General features: G+C 39.9%; 1 pseudogene; it reads left to right on the top strand.

Moving 5' to 3' along the window:
• Window positions 1-19,388: 19,388 nt before the first annotated feature.
• Window positions 19,389-22,094, top strand: LOC129400085 (uncharacterized; annotated as a pseudogene).
• Window positions 22,095-22,311: the final 217 nt, after the last annotated feature.

The following is a 22,311-nucleotide window of genomic DNA, read 5'->3' as shown; positions in this document are numbered from 1 at the left end:
TTCCTCCTTCCCTTCAAAACCTCCAAATAAAATCTGTTTTACTTCACTGCTCGTCTACTCCTGAAATTCCTTTCTGTGAGGCAAGACAAGAACCCAGTAACCCTGGGTCCTGGGTAGCAGAAGTGGATGGGGAGAAAGTGACCGTCTTTCACCTCCCTGCTTCACATAAGTCACCAGTGGGGCCCACTGACATCAAAGGCTCTCCTTTCTCGAGAGTTCCTCACTCATTCCCTGCTTTACCCAGTCACCTGCAACTCTATCTTATTACATTAAATTGAATTGGTTTCCTCTCAGGATGCATTTCAGGGTGTTTTGTATACAGTTGAAATTGGCCTCTTCCTTAAAGGGCCCTGAGGCTGTGATGCATCTATGGGGCAGGGGGTTTTCTGGGACACCCAGCAGTGATGCATTTAGCATTGCTCAGGGAGCCATCTGAAATGCTGGGAGTGGAAATAGAGTGAGTTGCATGTCTTGCATGTTCCTTTGAGCTATTTACTCAACTATGTAACACCATATTCTTTTAACTTTGTATTTTATGAGATATAAACTCTATACCTTTGATTCTCAAGGTTCAGTACCTGACCCTTCTGCATTGCTATGCAAATTATAGAACTGGGAATAGTTCAAAGGGTTGGCGTACAGGTGTTTCAGTTGCCGTGCTTTAGACTTGATCCTGAGCACCACATGGATTCCCGAGCACTGAGTATCACCAGGTATAACCATGGTGGCGCCAGATGATACTCAATACCTGTCAGGCTTGGCATTGCAAGACAAAGTATCACCAAGAGTAGACGCGGGGCTCCCAAGCACTGGAGAGCTTAAAAATAAACAAACTACAGGGCAAAGATACAGCTCTATGGTATGCCTTGTACATGCCTTGTACCCATGAGCTGAGTCCTACCACTAAGCACCAAAAACAAAGAAATAATAAATGAGTAATACTTAGTAAATCCTAACCCAATAGGTTCTAGAAACAGAGATTAGGTTAAACCACTTATAACAAAACCAGGTCATAGAGTAATGAAGTTTCTTTCAACATTGAAATTCTTTGATTCTTTATAATCATGATTCTTTCTTTTTTTATTTCTTTTCTTTTTTTTTTTTGTTTTTTTTTGGGTCACACCTGGCAATGCACAAGGGTTACTCCTAGCTTTGCACTCAGGAATTACTCCTGGTGGTGCTCGCGGGCCTATAGGGGATGCTGGGAATTGACGGGTCAGCCACGTGCAAGACAAACGCCCTACCCACTGTACTATCGCTCCATCCCTGATCATGATTCTTTCTTTCATGATCATAATGAAACAGTATTGAATGAAACAAAATGACATCATTAAAGGAGACATTGTATTTCTCACTGCCTAGTTCCTATAAATTGTCATACAATAACTTTGGAGTCTATGTTCTTAACCAAAAATTTGCAGGTCAGCCTTAAAGAAAATGTAGTAATAAAATGACTCTTCTTTACCATCTATGTGTTTGCTTTTCTGAGTGTGGTTTGCCAAAAAAATAAATAAATAAAATAAATCCTGTGTTAGAAGTCTTAAAGGGGGTAGAGTGGGGTGTGGAACCAGAACAAGCTACCTATTAAGAGTTGCTCAAGATTTGTTTCTTTTCTGGGAAGTTTTAGTCTGGATTTCCAGACTCCAGTAAAATTAGCCATAAAAATCCATCAAATGAGAGTAAGGTTTCAGGGATGGTCTTGTTACATGCAAATAAAAAGAAGTTAATGTAGGAAATTCGGAGCTTCCAAATCTGGGGGAGGAATAGAGAATGGGGTCTGTCCTGGGTCTGCTCTGGGTCTTTAGGAATGAAGTTTTGGACAAAGCTAACTAAGAGAAATGCTAATTGTGCCATAATTAAAAACTTGGCAGGTCAGGAAGCCACTGTCCCTCCTTCCTGCTCTAGCAGTCACCATGTTGAATTGGCATTGGCAATTGACATTGGTGATTGGCAAAAGATATTGGCACTAAAAGAATTGGCTCCAGAGCAGTAAAAATGCCAGCTAGAGTCACAGAAGCAACATGGTGCCTCATGGCCAGCCACCTCCCTCTCCTTAGACTCTGGTCCAAATGCAGGGCTCACACAAGTGCCTCTGATCCTCTTGCTACAATGAAGTTAGGGACATAGTGTTTCAGCTTTCCAGCTTCTGCAGAAGACAAGGTAAGAGGTTAGAAGAGATGTATGTGCCAGAGTTAGGTCCATTAGCATAGCTCTGAAATCTGAGACAAGCTCCTTACAATCTGTAGCTCCCCAGGACCAGCTCCCAGACTCAACCTTTGTTCTTCCAGCAGGATGCTGAAACCACACACCATGGTTTAGCATTAGTGAATTCAGATGCTGAGCAAACTAAATTTATCATTAAGTTTATCATTAAATCCCACTGCTTAAGACCTTCACACCTTTGTAGATATAAAGACTGCGGATTCTCTCAGATAATTTGTTCTGTCTTGACTTTTAACTGAGGTGAGACTTGTTTTTTCTTTTTTTTTTTTTGCACCTGATGGAATTTTGATGGCTGACCTACACAGCTCTGGGATTATCCCTCTCCCTGGCAGTCCCAGAGTGCACGTGTCTTCCTCTACTTCTAGTCAATTTGTCTTAGCTTCTAAAGTGTGACTTGTTTACACCTTGAGCAGAATGATGGATGGTTTTACTTTCTAAACAAACTTAAAAAAAGAATTCTCATCTTAGTACCTAATTTCATCACTTGTTAGCTCTCCTAGAAGGTCCTAAGATTGATGCTCAAGAACCGGATCTCTTGAAGCCATATGAAAGGGATTCAGTCCTATTGGTGGTTCACATGATTAAATTTTTTCTACTCTTATAAACATGCATCTTGGCTACGAAATATTTTGTGGGGACATGACCCCATTAATTCCTGCAAATGAAATTTCAATTCGGTTTATTATATTATACTAAATGATATCAGAACAATATTAAATAAGTCTGTAGAAACAATCATCCTTCAATCATGGAGAAATGGAAGCTGCATTGTATTCATGACCAAGCATAAATATTATGTTTAGACTTTATTGTTCAGTAAAAACTGATACATAATTTAGCTAACCTCTTCCTTTTTGTTTTATTCTGGCATGCGATTCGAATTTCTTTGTAATTCACTCATTCATAGAGTCAATGCAGAAATGTATGAAAGACAGTCATCTGAATCTTCTAGTAACTTTTAACAAAAGTTTCTGAATTTCATATGCTTAAGGTATCATTTTTCTTTCTTAAATTTTTACTGGAGCGATAGCATAGCGGGTAAAGCGTTTGCCTTGCACTCAGCCGACCCAGGTTAGATTCCTCCATCCCTCTTGGAGAGCCAGGCAAGCTACCGAGAGTATCCCACCCATACAGCAGAGCTTGGCAAGCTACCTGTGGCATATTTGATATGCCAAAAACAGTAAAAACAACCTCAACATCAGACCAGAATCCATAAGGTACATTGAAGACAAGGTTGGCAAAACCCTCCACGACATTGAAGCTAACAGTATCTTCAAAGATGAATCGCCACTGGCCAAGCATGTGAAAACAGAGATAAAAAATGTGACTATCTTAAATTAAGTAGCTTCTGCACCTCAAAAGAAACAGTGACCAAAATGCAAAGATAGTCTACAGAATGGGAAGGGACATTCACCCAATACCTATCCGATAAGGGGTTGATATCAAATGATATCAAAGATATACAAGGCACTGGTTGACTCCACAAGAAGAAAATATCCAACCCCATCAAAAAATTGGGTGATGAAATGAACAGAAAATTTCTCAAGGAAGAAATCTGAATGGCTGAGAGACACATGAGAAAATGCTCTACATCTCTAATCATCAAGGAGATGCAGATCAAAACAACAATGAAATATCATCTCACACCACAGAGACTGACCCACATCCAGAAAAACAAAAGCGACCCATGTTGGTGCACATGTGGGGAGAAAGGGACTCTCCTTCACACTGGTGGGAATGCCGACTGGTGCAGCCCTTCTGGAAAACAGTATGGACACTTCTCAAAAAATTAGAAATTGAGCTCCCATTTGACTCAGCAATACCACTCCCGGGAATATATCTCGAAGAGGCAAAAGAGTATAGTCGAAATGACATCTGCACTTGTATGTTCATTGGTGCACTGTTTACAATAGTCAAAATCTGGAAAAAAACCGAATGCCTGAGAACAGATGACTGGTTAAAGAAACTTTGGTGCATCTACACAATGAAATTCAATGCAGCTGTTAGAAAAGATGAAGACATGACATTTGCATATAAGTGGGTCAACAATACTTTCCACGTTGAAAGTATTATGTGAGTGAAATGAGTCAGAAAGAGAGGGACAGGCATAGAAAGATTGCACTCATCTGTGGAATATAAAGTAACAGAATGAGAGACTAGCACCCAAGAGTAGTAGAGATAAGGACCAGGAGGTTGGCTCAAGGCTTGGAAGCTGGCCTCACACGCTGGAGGAAAAGGCAACTCAGATAGAGAAGGGAACACCAAGTAAAGAATATTGGGAGGACCCATTCAGGTTGAAAGATGCGTGCCAAAACTAGACTATAGACTGAACATGATGGCCACTCAATACCTCTCTTCAAATCACAACAACCTAAAGGAGAGAGGGAACAAAAGGGAATGCCCTGCCACAGAGGTGGGGCAGGGTGGAGGGGACAGGGTGGGGATGGTGGGAGGGATGCTGGGACCATTGGTGGTGAAAAATGGGCACTGGTGGAGAGATGGGTACTCGATCATTATATGACTGAAATGCAAGCACGAAAGTTTGTAAGCCTGTAACTGCACCTCACAGTGATTCACTAATTAAAAAAAAAGTGTGGGTGCGTGAGGCATGCATGTGGCCAAGAACCACCTCCCCAGCATACAGGAAGAGATGGGAAACCATAGACTGATGGTCAAAATAACCCATTTAATGCAAAGTCGTTAGCATACTTACAACACATCAGAAGGGGTTCGAGGTACAAAACTGCGCATAGGTCATTTACAGAGGCAGAGCATTTCAGTGGAGACAATTCTTTTGGGGGTGGGGGTGGGGGGCCCGTGTGGGCAGGGATTAACTCAAGGAGACACTCTGTCTCCCAGGGTCATCTATACTGTTTTTCTCTTTCCCTTTAGTTGTACATATTAAACAATTACGTTTACTTCTTATTAATACTTGCAGTTATTTGGATAAACATCATAAGAGATACACATTCCAAAACTTAGTTCTCTGGGCTCTGAGGGAAAGCAAGGTTTTTACCGTAAGTCTCAGACTAACTCCTCAGGCTGGTGCAGCTTGTCCTTTCCACAGGGGAACTGTCTCTTAAGTCATAATGACTTGTGTCAAGGGCATGCTTTTATCTTTTGAAGTCTGTCCCATTTCAATGCTGGCATAGCTTTACTGCTTGCCCCAGGTCCATTCCAATCCCGAGGCAGGAGCTCCCTTTATGGGGTATTAGGAACGATGGCAACCAAAGCCCAAGTCAAGTAATTATGAGTAGATATATTTCAGAATCAAACAGCTCCCAAATATTAGAAGCACAGCATTGATGGTATTTCTGTGCTTAAGCAAAGAACTTTGCTCTACCATAAAATATGAAAAGGCCATAGGAGAAATGGAAATGCAAATAATTCACTTTAGATATAAAGTCAGAGTTACCAGAAGGTTTTAACCTAGTAAGTAATACAAAGGAAAGGTTAAAGATAAACTAAGAGCACTGTAAGTTTCTCTGGAAGGAGGAAAAGGGGCAATTCACTGATGTAGCCTAAAGCACTTAGGGTCAATGTCCAACAATTAGGCACCCTTTCTAGGACAGGATCCCAATTCTGTCACCCTCCATTTCCTGGCCCCAGCACTCAAGAAGTTAATGCTTATGTGAACATATATCACAATCACTTCTGACTTCTACACTGGCCACACGGGGAACCCTTGTTTCTGTGTCTACATACTGTAGTTATTCTGCTGCCTTCTGAACTTCTATCATTGTCCTGATAAACTCCTTCCCTGTGCCCCTATCCTTAGTGTCTTTGAGAAAAAAATGACGATATCTCCTTGGAACATGGTAGAGACCATCACCTTCCATCACCTCTAGATAGAGACTAGTTTCCATTTTCATACAGAATTCTTCACCACTCCCCCATGCCCCATCTGTGAACAAGGTGGCAAGGAAATGCTAAAAGCATCAGTTTTCTACTGGATACCAAAGGCAACTAACCTTTAATTCACTTATTTTGAAGACTGAACTTTTCTACATCCTCTATTTCACCGCCACATTTACATTGCCTATGGAATTCACAAAAATGCATACACATAAGCAATGGGAGAATTTCCTTTCCCTCCATTTTTTTAGAGGAATCCTGATGTATAATATTGTTAATAATGGAGTGTAAGAAAACACACAACCCGGAGATTCTTCTGGCAGCGATTTATTCAGAGACCTTCTCATGCAAAACGGGAAAGAAGAGGAACGAAGGATGAACGAGAAGAAAACCACACCTAGCTAGGCAGCTTCCCTCCTTATATACCCCCCCGCTGCTTGCTTACGCCCAGTGTCTGCAGCTGATAGACTAGTTACAGCTCGTGGCATGACAAGACATCCGGATTCCTTATCAGGTGTTATCTACAAAGCACGGTGTAATTAACAAGAAACAGGTGTCCACGAAGCACGGTCCCGTGGCGGCTCTCCACAATGGAGTTTCATGCTTACATTGTTCCAACATCACATTCTCCACCAATGTCTTGAGACCCCTTCCATTCCTTGCCTTTACCATGTAAGCATAGTTCTGCAGACAACTTTCCAGTTTTGTTGCCTTGACTGTTTGATGTGAAGCAGATTATTTTATAATATGACCAATCCCAGATAGAGATCTAGAGTGACAATGGAATCTGCTGCCCCTACAGCCAGGAAACAGATTACTCAAACCCTGCTCTTCAGCACAAGTCTGTTCTAGCAGACCCATAGTGACATATGTAAATGACCTGAGCATTACTCTCTTTCTGTATTACTTTCATGTAAAAATTAAGAAGCACAAAATTAAAAATTATTCATAATCTTTATATCTATCTTTCTCTTAAGCCCAAAATGTCAGTTCTAAACAGCTATCTCCCTAACCCCAAAAATAATATCTTAAAAAAGTGCATTATGCAGTTTTGAGACACTCAAGAAGGTATATTGAAAGCCATAACAGAGACAAGTACATACCATCTAGCAAGATATAAAATAACAATTGGGAAATTTGTATCTTTCATCATCATATTTTCTTCTACTTACAACATATCCACAATTTTTATTTTAATGATGCATATCGCTCAATATTTTTAATTATCTTGATCTATTTACTTTGAGAAAAATTCATTAGAAGCTGAAATTTTCCCTGACCTTCCTTAGCCCCAGTAGCGACTGGTTTTGAACCCGATCTGCTAATATCAGGTCTTGATTTACAAGTGAATACTCCGATGTATTCATATTAATTTTAATATTACTAATATTAATATGATTAATAACAATTCTAATGGTTCTAATGTAAGACCCTTTCAACTTGACCCTTATACCTGGATACTTTTCCTGATGTCTGTACCCCCAGTCATCTCTCCCCCCCCCAGTTTTTGTTGTGAACTCTGCTAGTTGTGAGCCTCTGAAAACCCCAGGACACCCCATACATAAGAACCTCAAGGAAACTGAGAACCTTTCTTGAGGGTGCATGTGATTTTGTAAACTCCTACTCAAATTTTAGCAGAGAAAAAGAGGATGGGTTTCAATTAGCTCGCTGATACAGGGCTATATAAACTGTCTTGTTTGCTTGCGTTTAACACCTTTTTTGCTTTATCTGCATAGAAAATATTGTTATACTTTTATGTGACCCATTCAAATGAAATGAAACTATGACTTTTATTTAATGTTTAGCCTTGTGAGTCCTTATGAGATTATGAGATTGTCTCTAGCATCTCTATCTTTATATATCTCTATCTCTAGCTCTCTCCAGTAATTCTTGAATAACAATGTTTTGCAATGTCCCTAGCAGGAGGTGCATTTGAAATAAATGTTGGCTGCCTTTGGGGAATTCTTTTCATTATGATACTGGATGTTTCTTCGAATAAATTATCTCTGAAAATTCCCCTCATTTCCCACACAATTTTTTAATTTTCATGAGTACTCCATCCTCTTTCATAGTTTTGGTTTTTATTTATTAAGCTTTTTCCAAAACCTAAATAAATGGTGGGACTATGATAGCTTTCTTGGGGAATCTCTATGTGGCAAGAAGAAGGACAATAATGGCATTATAACTCAAAATTTACTGTGTACAAAAAAAAACCTTTGAAGTTCTTGTTAAATTCAGAGTCCTAAAGTCCTCACTGTAGATTCTGATATAATAGGTTGAGAGCTGGGCTCTAGACACTATATTTTAAAATAGTTTCAGATAATTTTGAAGTATCACCTCTTCAGATGACACTTGAAGAGGGCTGGCATAGATCCAACTTCTCCCACTATTTGGGGACTTCAATGCTGTCAACGATTGCCCCTTCACTGCAGGATGACTCCTTATCTCCACTGGAATCTTAGACTTGTACTTATAAATTCACAAGGACAACCTTAACCTACAGAAAGGAAGTTAATTTCTGAAATGCTAATTAGTGGCCCTGGCATGTCACCTCTGTCAGACACCCGCAGCTGTAGGGACTTGCTCTTTCCCATAAACAAGTTTCTGCCCACCATGTTTCCCATTTTTGTAAATACATGGGGTATTTGAAAGGTCAAAAGGAGCACAGGGAATTTGACTGTGCAGCAGGGATTTATAAAATGCAAGATACTGATAGCCAACTCATAAGCCTGATTTTATAGTTTCTGTAAAGTCATGAGTCACATTAGAGGAATTAGAGTTAAACATTTGCACGTGACTGGAGGAGTAGGAGTCAAGGAAAAGGCAACGAAACAAACCAAGGGCCTATGTCTAGGGCCTAGGTGAAAGTGGGTCACCTGCTGATCTAAAGTGAGGAGAAGAAAGACCCAGAATTACAAGGCAGTTGTGGCCAGATGGTGAATCCCATGGAAGTTTTCTGATTCCTCCCCAGTAGGTTCTGTAAAGCTCATTTAAGCCTTTGATTAATCTAACAGGGACGTGCCCTCACATAGGTCATGCGTCACATCTACTTAAAGTGATGAATTTTAAAAGTCTACAGTGTTTGGGGAATTATGGTGGTTTGGGAATTAATTAGTGGTTCTGGAACTATTTATTGACATTGGAAAGTAAAGATTTCACATTAAAATACAGGTTTCTGACTTTCCCTGAAAAAACAAAAAAGAGAATGTAGTGCTGGGCACACTGGTCACAAATTTCTCTCTTAATGGCTCTACACCAATGAGATGTGGAGTCTAGCTACCCTTAAGAGAGATCCTCAGTTTGCCTGGTCCCCACTACTCCACTTAGATTCCCTAGCTATTTTATCCATTTCCCTAAGACTTTTGGCCATACACATGATACTGCTGCTTACATATGCTACATGTTCCTTCACAACCCGAGAGACTATGATTTCACACTCTCATGAGGTTCCTGTCTTCTAGCCACTGTCACTGTAGAAATGCAGGAGGACCAATAATATACAAGGTTAGTCCTTTCCTGCCCAACACAGATATACACCCATCACTTCTGTCCCAGATAAAGATCTCTAGCTAGCAAGACCTCCAGGTAGGGTAACCAAAACCTGCCCGCTACATCCAAGACATGCACATTTTAATTCCAAAAGTCATGCTTCTTCGAAAATTTCTCTGTCCCGTGAAAACTGAACAGCTGGCCAACCTATTTTCAGCAGACCAAAGGAAATTTGGAATTTGGAGCTATGAGCATCAGACTCTGAATCAGACTTTTAGAAAAGCTTTTCTTCTGATAGCTTTGGAAGCTCCAAGACGTTGGGAGATGTTAAGTAGGCTACCATAAGAATAGGCACAAGAACATGTGTATATTGGCAGGGAGGAGCACTGTGTCCTTGTACAGGAATAGGAAAATTAGAATAAATTAAACCACTTCCCATCCCTCCTCTGAATATTTAATGCAGCTGAACAAGGACTTAACAGTTGAGCATGATGGCAAATTGAAGAAGATAGCCATCCAGAGATGGCTGGATCACCTGGTTTTATTAAGACAAGTTTTGCTTCTAATAGTTTGAATGACTTTACCCAAGAGGATCCCTTACTGCCACCCTTGAATTTCCCTTGCCTCCCTCCTAGTTGAGAACTCTGCTTATTGAATCCTCTGCAGTTATTATTTGGGGGGCGGGGGTTTCTGGATAAATATGCCTTCTCATTTATTCTGTGATTGAGAGTTGAGTCATATATTGAACTCTACATCAAATATAACTTTCCTTGAGGTTTATCTAGTAGCCTTAGTGTGCTAGGGAGAACGCTGATAATCAGTGTAGCTTCTGAGACCTCTTTTCTGGAAGTACATAGAATATTCTTTTAGCTCCAAAGTTTTATAATTATAACATGCCAGGATTAATTGGGTGCTTTGGTCTCCCCCCTGAGCTCCCCTCCACTCACTGAATTATGCAATTTGGAAATGAATACCTTTCAGTTCTAGAAAATATTTGTTCATTTTTCTTTCGCAGTGGCCATTTTTTCTGACTAATTTACTTACTATCTCTTTGGAAAATGTGAATTAATTGGACATAGGCCCTCCCAAATAGATTCCCTAATTTCTTTATCTCTTTCTTCTTGGACTTAACGTTTGTACTTTCCAGAAAACAGCCTGAGTTTTATGTTCTAAATGCTTTTTTACTGATTATTTTCTAAGCTATTATATTTATAATTGCCAAGATGATAACACCACTCATTAACAGCGTGATTTCACTTTTTGAAAAGAATACAATTTACTTAAATGTCTTAATATTGAACTACTAGGCTGATTCTAATTTTTTTATAACCAGGCACCAAACACATATTTGGATATATTTGTCAACTATAATATATATGCTATATATGTACAAATATGTGCTAATAGTTTTTTTTTCGCATATATAATGTAGGGGACTGGAGCAATAGCACAGCAGGTAGGGCATTTGCCTTGCACACAGTCAGCCCGGGTTCGATTCTTCAGTCCCTCTCAGAGATCCCGGGAAGCTACCGAGAGTATCCCACCCACACGGTAGAGCCTGGCAATCAAGAAGTGGCATATTCGATATGCCAAAAACAGTAACAATAAGTCTCACAATGGAGACATTACTGGTTCCCGCTTGAGCAAATTGATGAACAATGGAATAACAGTGCTACCGTGCTACAATATAATGGAAGAGTACTGCTATTTATTCAACCACTGATTAAGCTGACTGAAGCAGGCATGAACTCTACATTACTTTTTAAAAAAAATTTGTATTGAATATTAATAAGATAGACCATTACAAACCTGTTCATGATTTGGTTTCAGTCATAGAATGATCCAACATCCCTCCACCAGCATACATTTTCCACCACCAATGACCCCGTTTGCTTCCCACCATCCCTAACACCCCACTCTTCACCCCCAGCCTGCTTCTATAGGGGTGAAGGCACTTTTCTTCTTTCTCTCTCTCTCCTTTTCCTTCTGTGCATTATGGTTTGCAATAGAGCTGCTAAGAGGTCATGATGTTTAAGATGTACAGCAGATCTATCAAATGAGACTCTACAAACCATGAAAGTATGAAGGAATCATTGTCACTGTCATCCTGTTGCTCATTGATCTGCTCAAATGGGCACCAGTAACATCTCCATTGTGAGACTTGTTACTGTTTTTGGCATATTGAATATGCCACGGGTAGCTTGCCAGGCTCTGCCATATGGGCGGGATACTCTCAGTAGCTTGCCGGGCTCTCCCAGAGGGGTAGAAGAATTGAACCCAGTTGGGCTGAGTGTAAGACCCCTTACCCGCTGTGCTATTACTCCAGCCCATTATTAAAAAAAAAAAAAAAAAACCTTCAAAGAAATGAACAGCTCATGGGCCAGAGTGACAGTACAATGGGTAGGCATTTGCCTTGCACGTGGCAGACCCAGGTTCAATCCCTGACATCCCGTATAGTTCCCCCAGCACCGCCAGAAGTAATTCCTGAGTGCAGAGCCAGCCAGGAGTAACCTCACCTGAGCATCACTGGGTGTGACTAAAAAAGCAAAGAAAAGAAATGAACAGTTCACCAAGAATAGCTATCTACCTAGATAATTATTATTCAAATTCAAAGATACAAGGGAATCACAGATAGGCAACAGCTATCAGTTTAAGGAATTCATAGCCCTAAAACCAGTTTTGCAAGAAGATGGACAGGGATGAAAGCCTGCCCTTCAGGTGTGTAGGCATGGAAGGGAAACGGGGTGGGGAGGAGGGAGGAGCAGGGACTGGGGGGAGTGAGGAGGGACTGGTGTTGGAACACTGTATCTCTGAAACAACTCTATTGTGAAGAATTTTGTAAACCACTTTGACCAAATAAAAATTAAAAAGAGGAAAACAAAACAAGGCATTTTGAACAAATGGTGTTTATTCACGGCTTTCAGTATATTAATGGGAAGGTAAGGCTGGAGTAGCTTTTTAACTGGTGGCAGCTTTGGGTTGTGGACATGACTTCTGAGGTTTCTGAAAGCACTAGGAAGTGGGGGGAAATAGCCCATCCCAACCCCAAGAAAGACTGGAGATTTCAGTCATAAAACCTGTATACCTGAATTTTCAGCAGATTATATTTGCGGCCCATGCTGAATGGTGGAGTCTAGCCAGGAATATGGTGGTGATTTGGAACTGCCCCACTCTGATCTACCCTGGTCTGTTCAGCCTTGCTTGTATCTAAGCTTAGCTGCAGGATTTGATCTCTTTTGAGATTTATTTATGGGTTTCTGAAGCAAGGCCAATAAATGAGTTTGTATGGTTGAGCTGGATGTCATTTGTGAGCATGGCTTCCACATACCTAACTTTTGACCATTTCTTTTTCTTTTTTTAATTTATTTTAATTTTTTAAATTTCTTTTTCTTTTTTATTTTAAAATTTATTATTATTATTTTTAATGAATCACTGTGAGATATAGTTACAGACTTAAAACTTTTGTGATTACATTTCAGCCATACAATGATCAAGTACCCATCCCTCCACCAGTGCCCATTCTCCACCACCAATGTTCCCAGGATCCCTCCTGCTACCCCCACCCCTTCCCACCCACTGCCTCTGTGGCAGGCACATTCCCTCTTTCTCTCTCCCTTGGGTGTTATGGTTTGCAACACAGGTAATAAGAAGCTATCTAACTTTTTGGGAAACTTTGTCCCAAGTCATTGGGGTCTGGTCAGAGGCCCAGAGGCAATTTTGAGGTATCAGGAATCCTGGAGGCACCATCAGGCTGCCGATGCACTTGCTCCGTGGGTACAGGTTGACCTGCTGGTGGCACTACACCCCAAGAGCTAATAGTTTTAAAACAATTTTTGAAAAGTAGACTTACTGGAAAAATGTTATGCAGGTTTTAATATTCTTAATATGTAGCATGTCATTGAAGTGATTTTCAGCAGGTTTTGCACAGTTGTATCATTATAAGACACTCTTGTTATCATTAATTTTCCTTTATAGTATGACAGATGAAATTTTAAACTGATTAAAGTTTATTGGTATGTTGTGACTTTGTCTTCATAGTAACTGTTGTACTTTTAGATTTATTTATGGAGTTATTGGAAATATGTCATATTTTGTTGGAAATATCTGATGCAAAGATTTCTTATTTTATTTTATATTGTATATAGAAAACATGTATGAATGATAAGATTTATATTTTTTCTGATTAATTAGTCAACAATACCAAATAAAATGAAAAATTCGTAACCAACAAATACAAAAATTTAAAAATAATATTCTTAATGTTTAGAGAGAATACTCAAATATAAATATGGGAATATTTGTAACTTTTTTTGAAATCCTAAATTAAAAAGTCAAGAGTACATAAAATTTCACAGAGTGTATGAAATCCCATATCGAAGAAAAGACAAGTAACAAATAGTGTTTATCTTCAATATATGTTCAACCTCACTATCCATCTAAGAAAATCAATATAAATACAACACATATACTTTATTTTTGAAATTAGAAAAAGTAAAAAAATATATAAAGCTAATAGTGAGATTGGCATTCTCATGCTAATAAGCATACAAATATATTTAACCTTCCTGGAATCAATTTTATAATATGCATAAAAATCTTAAAAATTCCTATAGCTTTCTACACAGTAGTTTGCTCTCAAAATTCTGAATACAAACACCAGATGAACATATACTCAACACAAAGATACTTGTCATAAAATCAATTGTGACAAAAATGGAAATGCTAAAAATTTCCAGCGCCAGAAGAACATTTTTTGCTTTCAACCAATTTATTTCATACAAATCATTTTAGTGCTTAGTTGATAAATTTATCCATGCTTAATTAATAAATTTATATTTCAACATTGGAAAATGGGACTGCCAAAACCTGTTATGTATTTAATTGCTCAATTTCAAATTACCTGCATAACACTAGCAGACTTGTTCATATATTTCCTCCTAGAAAACAACTACCAACTGGAATTCAGTTTCCCCCCCAAATTTTATTTTATTAAAGCATGAGATAAATATCCAAACCATAGAGTCAACAACACCAAAGTCAGAAGACTCAGACTTTAATAACCAGATTTAAAAGATCCTGTCAGGGCGGCAGCCTGAGGCTGGGGCAGTGGTGTAGGAGAGGGCACCTGGCAATAGTGAGGGGAGGAAGCTGACACTGGTGGCGGATTCAGTGATGGGGCACTGTATGTCAAACGCCCAACTATGAATAACTCTGTAATTCATGGTGCTTTAACAGATGGAATTATATCAAGTCATGATTTTAAGTTATATTAAGTCATGTTAAAGCATTTGTTTCACAAAATACCGTTACACCACTGAAAAACTATCAAACCTCGAAAAGGTCTATATTATGCTGTTTCAATAAGATCTTATCCATTTAATGTGTAGCATCTAGGTAGGATAGAATAGGATAATGAGACAAGTGTGTAAGGAATTTGAGAATGATTTCAAGAGAAAAAAGCTCTACTGTTAGATCATAGACAACGCTTTCTGTTTTTTAGCTCTACTTTTCAAATTTTCTAAAATGTGCATGTAAAAGTGTCTTCATGGCAGAATTGAATGCATAACTTCCTATTTATCTTAATTATAGTAAGAGAAAAATGAAAAAGACATTTATCATTCTTAAAAAGTTGGCTGCTGAGTTTTGTACTTTTAATAATGTTGAAGAAAAGCAGATTTCTCTAAAGTTCTTAATCATTATCACTTCTATCCTTTGGAATATTCAGAGAATATCTTTTAACGCTTCTACATGATGGTTATTAACTCTTCTATAGTTGACTATTCCTTTCTGGGCTTAGATAATCTTAGATTGAGGATTGGTTTCTTATTATAACCTTAGTGGCTATCACAATGAATGAATAAACTAATCACAGAGTAAATCTTTGCTGAGTAAATTAACCATATCTTAGATGTGGTTTTCAGTCTTTTTAGGTTAAACTCTTTTATTTTCATTTGTCTATAGCCTTAAGTTATGACTTTTAAGTGACCAACTGTGGCCTGTCTAAGTTGGCATAAATATCATCCGAGATTGCATTAAATTACTTGGCAGTCACATTAAACCTTAGAGTAATATTAATTTACCTGAATACCAAAGCTTCAAGATCTTTTCATGCATGTGTCTGCTCACTCTTGATGCTTACATTTGTTGGGATGTTCTTTTTGGACTCACGTACAATACCTTACATTAACCTTTATTGAATTAATCTTGCTTGAATACAAATGTGGGTGACTTTAGACCCTGTGTATCTTTTATGCACTCCGATCTCTTTACAACCTACTTAATTATTTCTATATTTCTTTATCTAAGATATGATAAGGTTTCTATGGGTATAAGAAATATCCCACTAAGCTGAAGTTGGGCCATTTGCCTTTTGAGGGCAAATTCTCTAAATAAATTACAAATATCTTTTATATTTTTTCATAGTGATCTATTTATCAGAGTAGATAATGTCATAAGTCTGGCTGGGACTTAAATATGTAATTGCAGCATGGTTATGGAGGATGTAATCCAATCTATCCCCAAAGTCTCCCTCTACAAAAATAAAATATAATGGGAAAATCACATTCTAATTCTATACTGAAGGAAGAACTATTTTTCAAATTGTCTTACAGTGGCCAAAGTCTGACTAGTGGCCAAAGTCTTCAGGGGCAAGGAAACTTGCCATTTCACCCCCCTTTGGACATATCTGGCCCAATCAATACTCTAAATATGGGGGTTCTCTAAGGCTTTTTACATGCTTGAGTCCCTTTTCTTCTTCACAGCCCAAGACTGATACAACAGCACGCTCTATCAGAATAACTCCCAAATACATCACAAATGCGTTTCTATTAGAATATCTTTATCTATCAGGATAACTCACAAATATATCACAAATACTACTATAGTGCTGAGACTCTGGTCCAAATCACATCTTCACTTACCTAAACAAATGCAGAAATCTTGTGGTTAATCTCCTTGCATCTGCTCCTCCTTCTCTTACCCCCGTTCATCTGCCACACATAGACAAAGAGACAAAATTTTGTCATATCTCTGCTTGAAATAAAACACTAAATCCTTATAAGTCCTATAACTCCTACACACACACACATAAGCACACACACGACTTCCCAAACAATTTTTCATAAAAATTTTCATCCCAGTAAAAGAAAATCCTCTCCTCTTTCTTGTCTCCAGACCCTGGTAGACCTTTCTTACTTTTCCTGTGATACAACAGCACGTTCCCATCTCAGGACCTTAATAGTACTATTCCTTTTGCTTGGAGATGAAGATGATTTGCTGAAAAACAATTTTTAAATCATTATTTGTCAAATACTAAGCATTTAAATGACTACAGTTTAGCTACACAGATTTTTTAAATTACCCATGCCTTTTTCCTAGGCCTCATTTAATTTTAGCAGTGAATCAACTTTCCACTTTCCCCTTTTAATCAGGGAAGGACGGCAGTGAGACAATTTTTATCTTTTTAGTCCACATAAAGTTTTTTCTACTCATATATAATAAGCATAGCTGATATTCTATAAGTTGCTTTTTATTTTAAAAAATTTATTTTATGGAGGACGGAGCAATAGTACAGGAGGGAAGTTGTTTGCCTTGCACTCAGCCTACCTGGATTTAATCCCTGGCACTCCATGTGCTTCTCCTAAGCATAGAGCCAGGAGTAAACCTTGAACATTGTCAAATGTGACCCAGAAAAATCCTTACTTTGAAGCAAAACCTCACCGTTGATCTTATGGAGCATTTAAAAACTATTAAATGCAGATATATCTGTGATTAAATGTAAAAATTTCATATGATGAAGTCATCCTCTTATCACTGGGGGAGGCACTGATTATAGTTTGATCTACCCTGTATGAAATCTCTCAAAGACTTAATCAGCTCAAGTAAGATATGGAATCCTGAAGCCCAAATGATTAGGACTGTGGATGCATATACTAAATCACTGTCACTGTTATTCCGTTGCTCATCGATTTGCTCAAGCAGGCACTAGTAGCATCTCCATTGTGAGAGTTGTTACTGTTTTGGCATATCAAATACACCAAGAGTAGCACGCCAGGCTCTGCCATACGGGCTATATACTCTCGGTAGCGTGCCAGGCTCTCTGAGAGGGGCGGAGGAATCAAACCCGGGTCAGCGTCGTGCAAGGCAAACACCCTACCCGCTGTGTTATCGCTCCGACCAAATGCAATATTTTAATGAAAACTTAGTCTGATTAAGGTCAGGGATAGTCTTCCTAATTCAAGACAGGTAAAAGGTCAAGGACACTTCCAATAAAAAAGTACACATCACACTAAAAGGCAAGATAAACACAGTATGACAAGACTGAAATACACACCAATATGAAGATAAACAAGAAGTTAAATTAGTCTCCATATAATTTAAACTTTAATGGCAATTTCTCCCTCTTGAATTTATGAGAAGCCAAAATCATGTGTTATTATAGTTTTAAAACTATGAATACATCAGTATCTTCTGGTTCTTATTTATAGCGTATGTACTAAATATATTCTAACATATCCCTGACCTCTGCCATCCTTCTTAATTTTTAGACCCTGTCAGTCCTAAGTAAATGTTCAGAAAACATAATATGCACTGAGGGATTGCTTGTTGGTTGAAATTATTCCCTCTCTTTATCATGTTCTATTGGGGCATCCTCTCTTCCAACATTGCACATATCATAAGGTTATCCGATGCATACTGCAAGCATCAAAATACAGTCTCTGAAATCATCATCTTATTTGCCATATTCTAATTTCTGGATATTAATTTTCTTTTACTGTTCTCAGGGTCTAATTTTGTACATATACTCACAACAAATACACATTGCCAAATTATTTACGATAAAAGACATACACTCTCTTTCTCTAACAAACTCACACTGAGGCAGAAACACCAAAATTTCTCTGTGACATCTTCATTTCTCTTCTAAACCCTCAGCATATTATAGATTAGAGTGTCCCACACATCAAGCTCCCAGCTGCAGAAGCACATCGCCTTGCTAGTCAAACATCTAGGGATATTTCCTCTGCTTGTGGGGGTTTGCTTGTCTTCCTGCTGTGGATTCTGACTTCTCTTTACCAGGTTCCATTCTCTTTTTGGCCTGGCTTCTAGCTCCTTTTGAACTCTTTCTTCTACCCCTAGACTGAATGGATGTGGTAGACTGACAAATGGTCCTAATCTCCATAAACTGTGAGTATTTTATACCTTATATTAAAGGGGCTTTTAGGGCGGCCTCCAAATGCCCTTAGAGGTGTTACCATGGTTCACACTAAATTTGAACCCTATCAAATATGGTATGGGAATAATAGGTATTAAGTGTTTTATGGTGTGTCAAGTGGTCCGGAATGCAACCTGGAGGGTGGCGGTGTCTGGGTAGTGGATGTAGTGGGGGTCGGCCAGTGAGGTATTTATCTTGGGTAGGGTGTGGCGTCTGGGTTGGACCCCTCCCTCAGATGCCAGGGATTGGAGGAGGCAGACAGAAGATCTTATTTCCAGGTCTCGTTGAACCTAGAGCTAAGGTCGCAAAGTTCTGCTTACCTGGCTTTGCGAGGCTTCCCTTGTGAGGTTCGGCCCAAGTGTCCAGAGAGCAACCTGGAGAGCAACCTCTCAGAGAGCCCGGCAAGCTACCGAGAGTATCTCGCCCGCACAGCAGAGCCTAGCAAGCTACCCGTTTTGTATTCGATATGCCAACAACAGTAACAATAATTGGCCTCATTCACCTGTCACTGAAAGAGCCCCCAATACGGCAGCGTTAAGAAAGATGAGCAAAGAGGCTGAAAAGATTTGGGGGATGAACTAGACTGCCAAAATGAAGAAAGACTAAGATGATTATCTGTACTTTCAATGCACATACACTAGCATCAGAAGCATCCATCGAGGACCTGATGGTGCAAGCGCAGAAGATCAAGTACGGCATCATTGGTATGACCGAAACGAGGAGACATCAATCACATCACGCCATTTTCGACACTGGAGAATTGTTCCTCAGAACATGTGACAACAGAGGCGTTGGTGGCGTCGGTGTCCTTGTCAACACGAACTTGGCCATGAGCATCGATTCATTCGAAGGCCTAACAACCCAAATTGGACGAATACGCTTGAATAGATGTGGCTCACTGCCTGCAGTTTCTATCTTCATCACCTACGCACCAACTTCCAACTACGATGAAGAAGAAATTGAGTGGTTTTACATGGAACTGGAGAAGTTCTATAAAGAAGACCACACCTTCTACAAGATCATTGTTGGTGATTTTAATGCCAAGATAGGTCCGAGAAGGTCGCCTGAAGAACTCCACACTGGGACACATGGCCTAGAATGGAACGATCAGGGTGAGAGACTATCTGAATTCATCATGTCGACCAAGACCATCCATGGTAACTCACAGTTCCAGAAGGCCGAATCTAAACGCTGGACATGGGAGTCTCCCAGTGGACAATTCCACAATGAAATTGACCACATCATATTCAATTGAAGGTTTTGCCTGACCGATGTCGCTGTTGTCCCAAAATTCCAAACGGGATCGGACCACCGTCTCCTTCATGTGAAATTCTACTTCACAGAGCAGGGAGAAAAGTCTGCAAAATTTAAGTCTAAGAAGACAACTCCCAGAATGACCACCAACTGGGAGCTCTTTGGCACTATTGCAGCAACGTGAGAAGATGCTGTCCTTGACAACATTGACAAGGAATATGATCGACTGGTTCAGCACCTCCATGTCTGTGCAAAGAATGCCGAGAGTGAGAAAGCCACAAACAGACGCCTGTATTCGGAAACTCTCGAGCTCATTTATCAACGTGGTTTGGTGTGAGCTTCAGGCAACAATAAGCTAACATCCGAGCTCACAAAGCTGTGTAGAGATGTGATAAAGGAAGACCTCAAAGAGAGAAGAGCAGCAGTGTTGGCCAGTGCAGCAGAAGCTGGGAAAAGTATTCTCAATGCTCGCCTGTCCTTCACCAACTACAAGACCAAGATAACTGCCCTCCGATGTCCCGATGGATCTATCACATCCTCCAGAAAGGCAAGGGAGAAAATTACTCATGACTTCTACTCGGATCTCTTTGACAGCCATGTCCACCAGCTCACATACCAAATTCTGCAGGATGGATATGTAGTTCCCAACGTTCTCCCTTCTGAAATCCAACACGAAATTTCACTGGTAAAGACGAGAATAGCACCTGGTCCGAACAAGGTCAGACCCGAACACCTGAAGAATCTGCTGCCAGTACCCATCAATACACTGGATCCACTCTTCACATGCTACCTGTCTGAGTGCAAGGTTCCGTCCCAGTGGAAAACCGGTAGGACCGTTCTGTTGTACAAGAAGGTAGACATCCATGGCATCAGTAACTATCACCCAATCTGCCTGTTGTCTGTCGTCTACAAGTTATTCACTTGTGTCATCCTGAGTAGAATAGGCAGAACACTAGATGAAGGACAAGCATGCGAGCAAGCCGGGTTCCGAAGAGGATTCAGCACGATAGACCATATCCACACGGTGACCAAACTCATTGAAGTTTTGCAAGAGTTCAAGATGCCGCCCTGTCAACGATCATCAACTTAAAGAAGGCCTTCGATTCTATTGAGACTGAGGCGGTCATCGAAGCCCTGGCCAAACAGGGTGTTCAAACTCAGTATATCAAAATCCTCCTCGAGCTATACTGTGGATTCACCACCAGGATCTCACCATTCTACAAGGAAGTGATCATTGATGTAAAGAGAGGGGTGCAGCAAGGTGATACCGTTTCAATGAAACTCTTCAGTGCCGCCCTTGAGAACATCATGCAACGACTGGAATGGGATGGGAGTGAAGATAGACGGTCGGCAATTACACCACCTCTGATTCACTGATGACATTGTTCTCATAACGCCAAACATTAGCCAAGCGGCACAAATGCTGGCCAACTTCGACTGCGAGTGTGGAAAGGTCGGATTGCAGCTGAATCTCAACAAGATGATGTTCATGAAAAACGAACTGATCCCTGAAGCTCCATTTGCTCTCAATGGAATGAACATCTCCAAATGCAGCAGCTATGTGTACCTGGGTCAAGAACTCAACATGAGGAATGACTTGGTGCCAGAACTACACAGGAGGAAGAGAGCAGCGTGGAATGCATTCAAGAGCATCGAAGAGGTGGTTAAGAGAATGAAAAACATCTGACTCTGGGCACATCTTTTCGATTCCACCGTTCTGCCTGCACTAACATATGCCTCAGAGACCTGGGCCCTACGCAAGTAGGATGAGAATGCTATTAGGGTATCCCAAAGAGGAATCGAAAGAGCTATGCTGGGAATATCATGTCTCACTCAAGTGAGAGAAGGAATCCGGACTTCTGACCTCCACCGACGGTCAAAACTCAGGGATGCTGTCTCATTTGCCAAGGCATCAAAAATCAGATGGGCCGGTCATGTAATGCAATTCAGAGAGGACCGTTGGACTAGAGCTGTTATTGACTGGATTCCACGGGACATCCGAAGACCTCATGGCCGCCCTCCAACTAGATGGTCAGATTTCTTCGTCAAATCTCTGAATGAACAATTTGAGGCTCTTTCTGTTCCTAGAGTGAGAGCAGGTATCATTGGGCTACACTAGTTCGCAACAGGGACAAATGAAGATGTTACTGGCACCCACCCAAGCAAGTCGAAGATCAATGGGACTACAAGTAATACAAGTGATTAAAGGGAACTTTGTAGGTGTATTTAAATTAAGGTTCTTGTTTTACCCGGCCATGAATATTTTTCTAAACAGC

Source organism: Sorex araneus, chromosome X (genome assembly GCF_027595985.1).
Source record: "Sorex araneus isolate mSorAra2 chromosome X, mSorAra2.pri, whole genome shotgun sequence".
NCBI lineage: Eukaryota > Metazoa > Chordata > Mammalia > Eulipotyphla > Soricidae > Sorex > Sorex araneus.
Note: the sequence above shows the minus strand (reverse complement) of the source record. Positions and strands in the feature narration are given on the sequence as shown.